Consider the following 9,974-nt stretch of genomic DNA (forward strand, 5'->3'; position numbering starts at 1 on the left):
TGGACTTAATTATTCAAACACATAAGAGGTTGGATTTCACTGAATTATAGTAACATGCAGTTTTATTAGCAGATTTGGTTTTCATCCACCTTCTGTGACGCAATATGAATATTCTCTTATTAATTTTTTTTTCCAGTCAAAAACTAAGGCAAAGCTTCCATGAATGACTTCACTGTCAGGTTATTAAATATTGACCATAAAAAGATGAGAAGTCAATTCTATAAAATCACAGTTGGTTGGCAGTGAGAGGCCCCATTGCTTGCACCATCAGGTAACTGCTTGTACAAGATGTGCACGTAGCCGTTGTGGTAGGAATTTTGTGATACTCTATTGTGTCCACTAGATGGGTGTCAAAAGTAAAGAAATGGATCCAGATATATTCGCTAGGATCTTTTACGTAAGTACCTATAATGAAAAGAAAACGTTCCATGCTACAGCAAAAGAGTGAATGTGAATACAGCACTGGTGTGCCAAAAATGTGTCTGTATAAAAAGTTTCCAAAATGCTACTGTAGTTAAGTGTCTTTAACTTACTGAGATGTGCTAGCACTTTTGGACATAAAAAGTTATAGAAATCTAAATGAAAAATGCTTTACCACGTTGAAAATAAAATGTTCCCTTCTCTGAATCTTGAGCCTCTTTTGCAAGAAATGGAGACACTGATCACGTTGTATAAAGTGAAGAGAGAATCAGAATGGGGAACTCAAGTCTTTGAGAACAAGTTGTTTTCTTTCTATATGCACCTAAAAAAAAGATAAAAAAAGACTACGATACAAAGTGTGACAGACTGTCTAGTTTGCCTGGGCAGAAACTGCAGAAAGTCGAATGTGGTTGCTTCATATTTATCTTTCCGTTCCTGTAAAGTTTTAAACTGCAGTGAGAATATGTTGTGAATGAAAAAGTGCACAACCAGTGATAAACCAAACGTTTTTCTTTTGTTAGTTATCCTCCGCCTCCTCGCACTTTTTGGTAGAGGAGGCTCTTAAAAAAGGAAGGAGCATGGAAGTTGTTAACGAGGGTACTAGAACTGTTTTGCCACCTTTTCACAGACCCATTAATGTGCCCATTTAAAGATATCATGGATCTGCAAACAGCGCCAGGCGCTCTGCATGACTTATGTAAAGCTGAGCTGCAGTTTTCTGACAGGAACATCTAGCACGGAATCCTCACAGAAACTTCTGTGTTCAAAGAGCTTTCCTGTAACTGCAGAGATGTGAAAGCTACTAAAAACAGTGCTAATTCAGCAAGTTCCACATGCGCATTTTGACTAAATCTGTTATGACATTACTGAATACTGTTTATCCTCAAAGCCCTTCTTATCCAGAGTTCAGTGACAGCAAACATGGCATGAGATGGAAGATCAGTCTTTTTTCCTTTTTTGGCTATTCACTGTGTTTGCACATCTTGCCCACCGTGTATTGTCCAGGTTCTGTACAGAGAAGGGGATAAAGGTGGTGAACTCTCTTCAGCGACTTGTAAACTTTCATGGCTGACCTTCCTCATGCTCCTAACAGGACAAGAAGTGCTAACATCACAAGCTATCTTCAGGGAGACTGATGACTGATGATTTGCTTCAGACATACTGGGAATCTGTGGAAAGGTTCAAGATCATATATCTCAGAAGCACTGCTTCAGTGTGAGCAACTGCGCTACTTCCTTACACTGTCAAAGAATCCCTCTGCAGACTTCCTCCCAAATTCTTGAATATCTTCTCTGCTACTCTCTGCAAGTTGCTAAAATGAAGGAAGGAGAAAACTTACATACAAAATATTATTCATCATTACATAACGAGTAATAGCATCATACTGAATATGTACAATATGTATGAAAAGGATGAAAAGAAAATCTTAATATTGTTCTTACCTACTACTGAGAGCTCAGCAACTTTATCTTTTTACTACCATCCTCTTTTGTTTGTTTTTGTAGAGAAGTTAGCAATAGTAAAAGAAAGAGTCCACCTCAAAACTAAGAATTTAGGAGACTTTGTATGAGTATCAATTACGTTCCTGATGTTCCCCTAGTAAGTGAGGAATTCTCACTACATTCAGCCTCTCCTGCCTTGGAAGCTATGGGAAGGAAGAGAAATTAGCTGATCCTACAGGGACACCTTACCTTTTAAGGCCATTTTTAACCATTATAGGATGAAGCAAGACCTGAAGAAGTTAAATTTGTCTCCTGTTATGGGAGTCCACTGTCCTAGTGCTGAGCAATCTTTCCAATCTTTTACCTGCCCAGTTATCTACATACTCATCTCAATGTCTAGAATTCCTGTCCTGTCCTGCATTTCCACTTGGAAGCAATAATCCCACCATATATTTTTCTTAAAAGCAGTAATTCACTGAAGCTATCCCCTGCAGCAACTTCCTTTGGGTATGGCCTCCTTTAGAGCAAAACCAAGGTAGTAAAACTTTATTTTACATCTCCAAGAGAAGAGCAAGCTATTTACAGCTTGTGCCCCAGGCCAGGGGCTCATACATAGAGGAGACAGTAGACAGTAGAATAATGGAAAGATCAGATGATTCACTCAAATGCAAAATCCCAACTTGTCCCTTGGAATGCTTGAGCTGAGAAAAATTGGAATAGATGCCAGGTGGGCATCTCACCTGGATGGCCCTCTCAGGGAATGGCCGTAGAGAAAGGCCACAAGCACCCATTTCTCATAGTTCGATATGAAAGTCCAGGGTAGGGCAAGGATCTGTAAGAAGGGATATGACAGGTAGGGTGTGTTCTTCGGCCTTGTGTATATTAATTATTATGTATTGTGAAGATTTATGCATCTCAAATCAAAGCAGAGTAGTTTTTTTCTTAGATGTGATTGATTTATTCTGCATTAATTATAGGTTATTTTAGCAGACAATTTCAGCTACTGTGAAAACCAAACCAACAATTGTGACACAATTCTTTAAAAAATGCATAGTTTCTTGAAATAATGTTACCAGAAAGCATTCTGAGTAAGAATGACACTGATTCCAAGCTCTCAGTCAGAGAGGAGTAAATGAAGAGGAATGTGCAAGGAATAAATAAAGTCTAACAGTCTTTCCTCCAAAACAGGAATTATCTGAAGACAATATGAAGAACTGCATTCTCTTCTATGTATTTTAGGCAGTTAAATCCTGTTTCATCTTAAAACAAACTACATTCACTGAGTTCAGTAAATCCAACTGTAAAATTGTCCTATGATTTGCTAATACATCAAATCATTATTAAATTTCTTTGTTAAATATGGATTTTAGACACACATCACATTAATTAACTAGACCAGACAAACACTTTGATTATGATTTTATTACTTCTCTTGGACATTTTTTAAAATTTCTTATTAATAAGCTAAGTATTAAATAGATACAGCAACTGACTGGGGTTTTTCCCTTGTTGCCAGAAATAGTTTTCCAGAATTTAATAATGAGGAAAAAGAAGCATTTCCTTTATCAAAATAAGACAAGTTGTCAGTAATCAGCCCTTGTTATAGGTTCTTGTTATAGGATAATCAGTTCTTGTTATAGGATTGCAAATGTTTAACAAATTAACTTGCAGCATCGGAAAAAAAGAAAAAAAGAAAAAAAAGTAGGTAAAAACAAATCAGTGTATTTATATAATTAAATTGCAGGCCTGAAGTTCATTTTTTACATTAATTCCCTGTCTAAGACCTTTCAAAATCTTTCCTGACTGACAGTGTCTATGCAGTGATGCAAGACAGACCACATCTGGTTTTCTCTTCCTACTTTCTTTTCCGTCTCCTCCTCCACATCTAACAAAAGCTAAAGACTTGAAGGAAATGGGGGGGAAAGGGGAAGAAGAGAAAGAGAAATATTTATCCTGACAGTCAAGAAGAAGTATTCTGTCATCACTCCAAATGTGGAGAAAAAATTCCTTTATATATGATGTAACCAGTATTTTTATTTTCCCTGTATCAAAGTTAACAAAACCTGTTACCATTGTTGCTTGTTTGTATGTTCAGAGTTGTAAGCAAATGATAATAAAAGGAACATATGACCTACATCTGAATCTTCTTTTACCAGTGTAGATTTGAGAATTCAAACCAACTGCCCACTTGTGGCTTTGGGTTTCCAGTTAAACTGTTCAGTGAGTGAGCTCTATGATTAACTCCATTTTTAGACACACTGTGGATAGATTTTCCAGCATCAAGACTACTGACAAAAAAAAAAATATGTCATGAAATTTCCTTTCAGCAATGTAACTTGGCTTTTGCTCTCAGCATACCTGTTTAGGACATTAAGTTAAGAGAGGAGAAAGGCTTAATACTAGTATTAAAAGTCCAAAGAATGGGCAAATAGAAAACACGTAAGAAGTAAAAACTGAAGTAAAAAGATTTGTAAGAATGACACTACTCAAACATGTTCACAAGGGAACTTCAACTATCTGTGCAAGCTTCCATCTCAAGATTTTCAGTAAGAGGATTAGGAAATGTAGCCAGCGTCTCAAAACAAACTCCTGCATGTTTTGATATGAAGTTTCCAAGCAAGGAGCTTCCTGTGACATCTATTCCTTATTTTGGGGGATTTTGCTTTGAACAGTGTCATGATACTGAATTCAAGGCATATTTCTCATCACCTTGCAATTCTGAATGAAACATCAGTGCTCTGAGTATTTGGCACACAAACCTGTAGAGGCTTTGCTGAAGTTCTTAAATTTCATTTGCTTTTACTCCCCAATACTAGGACTCTTTTTTAGTATTTCTTTTATTTTTTCCCTTTACTTGGCATTCTTTATTCTCTGAACTTGGTCCTTGCAAATCAACATCTTTGTATTAATGTAACATACAGAAATGAATCACAGGTTCCAGATACTGTTACATAGATTTGATGTTTTGATGCCTCTTTGAAGCTGAAATATTTGGCTTATCGCAGCATAACAAGAATGCAAAATAAAAAAAATATGGGAGAAACAATATGCAAACTTATTTTGCAAGACATCTGGGAATCTCTGTAGGGTTTCTAAACTTTAAGTTGCTTTGTATGATTTTTCTATTTAGTAATCCTACTGTGGATTAGTAATTTCCATTGATATTAATATTCCTTTATTTTCAGTCCATTGGAATCAAACTTCAGAGCATTTCAGAACATTTACCTAGCAATTTATAAAAACATATAACCAACCATCAATCTTACTGACTAATCCTAATATGTAGCTCCGCTAAGATATTAGTGGAAAGCCCCTTCTTTCAGGAAACCTGTAATATAACATGAATGTAACATCAGAAACAGATTGCCACAGAAGGAAAATCCAGTTTCAAAGAGTTCAGCTCTCTCTTTCAGTGAATTCAGTTGGATATCATTATCAGAAACAGCCAAATTGTTTTTATGTTTTTTCTCAGTTAATTATGTGATGAAGCAAGCACATTAAAGGAAGAGGCAATTCCTCAGAAATAAAATATTTAAATCAATATCCTGCAGTATTTCTGAAAGCATACAGAATACAGGAATCAGATATCTCCCCAGGCCTAACACTGCCATGGGTCGGGAAGCTTCCTGAAAAAAATTCCATGATGCCTTCATAGATAGCCACAACAACAACAAATACTCAGTGTGGTTACAGAAGATACAGTTACATCTACTCTGTGCTTAGTGTCAGAAGAGTACTCTAGTCAGAAGCTCACAGGAGAAACTAGTTGTTCCCCACTCTTGCATATATGTATACAGGAACTGCACCTGGAACACAGAAGATAAGATGTGGGTTGTTTTTTTACCATTGTGATGTGCACTCATAGGCATCTACAAGAACAGGAGGCCATCTTCAGAGAAGAGTAGACAGTAATGGACACGATAAGAAAAGCTGCAGTTGTCTTTTTAGGGTTAAGAAAGTGTTGCTCTACATTCCAATGAAAGCTCTATGAAAAAGAGGCATCATTTTATTTGACAAGCAACAATCTTTCTCACGTTGCTCTAAAATTCTTCTATAAAATAATGTTGGCAATAAATTAAATATGAATTTTACCTGTACAAGAACTCTTGTCAGAATACATTAGCAGCAATTGCCACTTAAATCATAGCATATATTTCTTAAAGCTTAAAAACAGAGGGTATTAAGAGTTCCCGAGCTCTATAATTTATTTTTTTTTAATTGATTAATTGGATGCCTTTTTGCTTCCCTTTTCTACATACTGGTAATTTATTTGTGGGATGGGCTTCTTTTGCTTGTCTGTTTTTTGTACAATTTATTTAGTTTAACAAATTTGTTAAATTATTAATTGTTGCCAAATCCCTACACTCCTACAGTTATCAAGGTCCACTTCACAATCTGGGCTCTGAAATCCTAGCTGCAGTTCTGTCACATACAAGCAACAACCTTTAAAGGAAACAAAAAAGTCAGGAGATTGAGGTGGAAGGATGCCAAGGCATATCTTGAGTGTATGTGCTCATACTGTATATTATTAGGCCTTTAGATACTGATGATAGACCTTGAGTAAATTCACCTAAGAAGCCAGAAAAATAGTCCAAAACAAATTATAATTTACAATAACGTATCATTTTTGGTAATTTTTTCTTGATTTTTATTATATTATTTTAATCATGTATTATGTTATTGTAATGTCTAATAAATATCTTTACTTAAGAGGTACACCTGCATTACAAGGCTCACCTCTGTGCAGGGGAAGATCATGGTACAGATCCTCCTGGAAGCTATGCTAAAGCACATGGAACAGAAGGAGCTGATATGGGGTAACCAGCCTGGCTCCACCAAAGGCAGATCCTGCCTTATCCACATAGTGGCCTTCTATGATTGCCTTAATGGACAAGGGGAGAACCACTGATACCACCTGTCTGGACTTCAGTAAAGCCTTTGACATGGTCCCTCATCACATCCTTGTCTCCACATTGGAATGATATGGATTTGACATGTGAACTGCTCAATGGACAACGAACTGGTTGTAAGACATAACTCAGAAAGTGGTGATCAATGGCTCAATGTCTGGAACAAAAAAATGTACCAAAAAAGACCTGGGGTTCTAGTGGATAGGAAGGCAGTACATGAGCCAGCAATGTATCCTCAGCCCTGAAAGCCAAGTGAATCCTGGGCTGCATCTAAAGAAGTATGGCCAGCAAGGTGAGAGGAGAGATCCTGCCCCTATATTCTGTGCTGGGGTGACCTCACCTGGAGTACTGTGTTCAGAAGTGGAGTCCGCTATACAAAGACATGGATCTGTTGGAGTGTGTCCAGAGGAGGGCCACAAAAATGATCCAAGGGATAAAACACCTCTCTTACAAGGACAGGCTGAGAGAGCTGAGAGAGCTGGGACTGTTCAGCCTGGAGAAGAGAAGCTTCTGGGGAGACCTGATAGTGGCCTTTCAGTATCCAGAGAGGGGGTGTAAGAAAGAAGGGGACAGGCTCTTTAGCAGGATCTGTTGCAATAGTACAAGGGGAAATGGTTTCAAACTGAATGGAATTTTTTTGCAGTAAGGGTGGTGAGGTGCTGGAACAGGTTGCCAAGGGAGGTGGTGGATACTCCATCCTTGGAGAGATTTGAAGTCAGGTTGAACCACTCTGAGCAACCTGATCTAGCAGTGGGTGGCCCTGTTCATTGCAGGGGAGCTGGATTAGATGACCTTTAAAGTTTTCTTCCAACTCAAACAATTCTGTGATTGAGTTGCATTCATTTTGTGCACTCAGAGAAGTAAAACTACAATGAAAGTTTAAAATTAAAGTTTTCATCAGCATATTTATACTCAACACAACTAAACTAAGGTTCCTAAGACAATCCTAATATTGATATTTCGTTCTCTTTTGCTTCATTTTTGACCATAATGAACTGCATATGAAGCTACTGTGTTCATATTGTGCAGTTAGAGATATGCTTCCTCATGTGGTTAATCTTTACACTCTTGACTTTGCCATTGTTTTTCTCAAGTTTTCTTCTCCAGCTTCCTGTAGATTATCAAAAGCTATTCTATTGGACTACCAAAGCATTCAGACTTTAAATGCAGTGCTGCAGATTTGATTTCTAAAGGCTAGTACTTAGATGAATGTATAATACATTTTGGTTACAAGACATGTTTGAATGATCTTATCTTTTACAGACTTACGTTAGCTGTTAACAAAATATAAACGTGTTACGAGGTATAAAATTACTACATGTTAAGCAACTCTAATTTGCTAAAATACCTAGATGAGCAGAAGCCTACAAATTCTGAAGAACAATTCTCAAATTAACTTGGAGCAAGATTAAACAAAGCACTAGCTGCTAGTCTTCCTGATACCAATGCACAGCTTAGCACGTCTCACTAAAGAAAAAAGTCTCTCTTTTTGAGGAATGTGGTAATAAAAATATCTGCTTACAGGCTCTACATGAAATAAGGCATTTTCTTCTAGTATTAAACCAACCTGGGAGCAGATTTGATGTAGTGGATTGAAACAGGAAGTGAAAAACCTCACTTTCTAATACATGTGAGTGACATTAAGCTGTTAAAAAATCACTGTACGTTGCAAAATAAAATACAGCATTCTCCCCAGAAAGCAATGTCTATCTAAAATTTACAGATCAGCCCGCCACATACAGAAATATTTATCTGTAGAACTATGACTACATTCGAAGACAATTCAGGCTTTTCCCATCAATTATAAAGTTATCTGTAAACACAAGCCAATTTCAGAGACTGAACTCTGTGCTCCAGTTCACATTAAGAATCTGGGAGGGGAGCAGACTGATTGCTTTCTGATGTGCTCATCCATCAACCATCTTCCCTGCTGGAACAGCTTCTACTGCTGCCATTCTCTTTCAGGAAAAGCATGTTGCCTTTCCCCATCCATCATGTGACTGAAGCCTTCCCCCTAGCACCAAACAGTTGTGTGTCAAAAGCATTACTAAATTTCATCAAATCATAATGAATAAACTACAGAATGTCTTGGGATAAAGTGATTAAAGCTCTGTCCATTCACAAACAGAAAATAAAAACGAACTGAATCAGGAGCATCTTTTGCATTAAGTTACTTCAATCTTTCAGGAAAAATTCTGAATGATCCATTTCACTTTGTGCAAAAATCTGCTTGGCAACTTGATTTCAAGAGCCTATTTTCTTGATATCGACGTCATTAGTAAGGTTGGGACAGGGCATGCCATAATTGCTGGTGCCAAGGATGTGATCACATTACTCTGGAAACATTACAAAATGTGCAACCTAGCAGCCAGAGAAGGAGAAATGTCAGCTCCTTGCCCCAGTGGACAAAACTAAAAACATGAGAGCATAACATTGCTTCTTTAGGAAAAAGCTGCATTTCCAGCTATACTTTACTGCAAGCTAGTTATTTCACTCTGTTCCCAGAATAATCAACAATTTTGCCAAATAAAAAAATGCCTTTCAAGCTGTGCCTTTCAGCTAAACTCGATTTACATGCCCAGAGCCCTGATGAACCCGCCACGCATATGATGCTGTACCCTCCACAGAGGACACAATCATACATGCACAATCAGTCACCACGACTGTGATTCTGGAGCAGAATTTACAAGTCTTCAGTTCTTAAGGAGAAACTTTAAACAGATGCGGAGCCCTCCAGGCATCTAAGGGAGGAAGAGACACTGCTGTTTTCCTCTATAAGCTACCAGGAAATTCTTTGTTCATTCTTTTGTTTTGCAGGACTGAAGGAAAATAATAGGATACACAAAACAGTTCTGGCGCTGGATGAGTCATCCTGAGTGAATCACTTTATCCCCTTCTGTGCTTCCATTTCCCTACCTGCAAAATGGATACTTTTTGAAGTGCTATGAGATCTGGTAGCGGAAAATAAATTTTGTAAGGGCTAAAATTAGTTCTACTGGGAGTAGCGGGGCAGTGGAAATATCAGAAACATTGCTTTTTAAGAACATATCAAAAGTTGATTTTGGGCAGAAAGTGTAAGTATTGCTGCTTTTCTCACAGGAAACATTTGAAACAACAGGAAGAATGTGAAGAAAAGCCTTGATATGCTACACTTCTGTGAGATTATTATGAAATTTCAGGTGAAATGAGATAATCTTTTTTT

This window comes from Meleagris gallopavo, chromosome Z, assembly GCF_000146605.3.
Source record: "Meleagris gallopavo isolate NT-WF06-2002-E0010 breed Aviagen turkey brand Nicholas breeding stock chromosome Z, Turkey_5.1, whole genome shotgun sequence".
Taxonomy (NCBI): domain Eukaryota; kingdom Metazoa; phylum Chordata; class Aves; order Galliformes; family Phasianidae; genus Meleagris; species Meleagris gallopavo.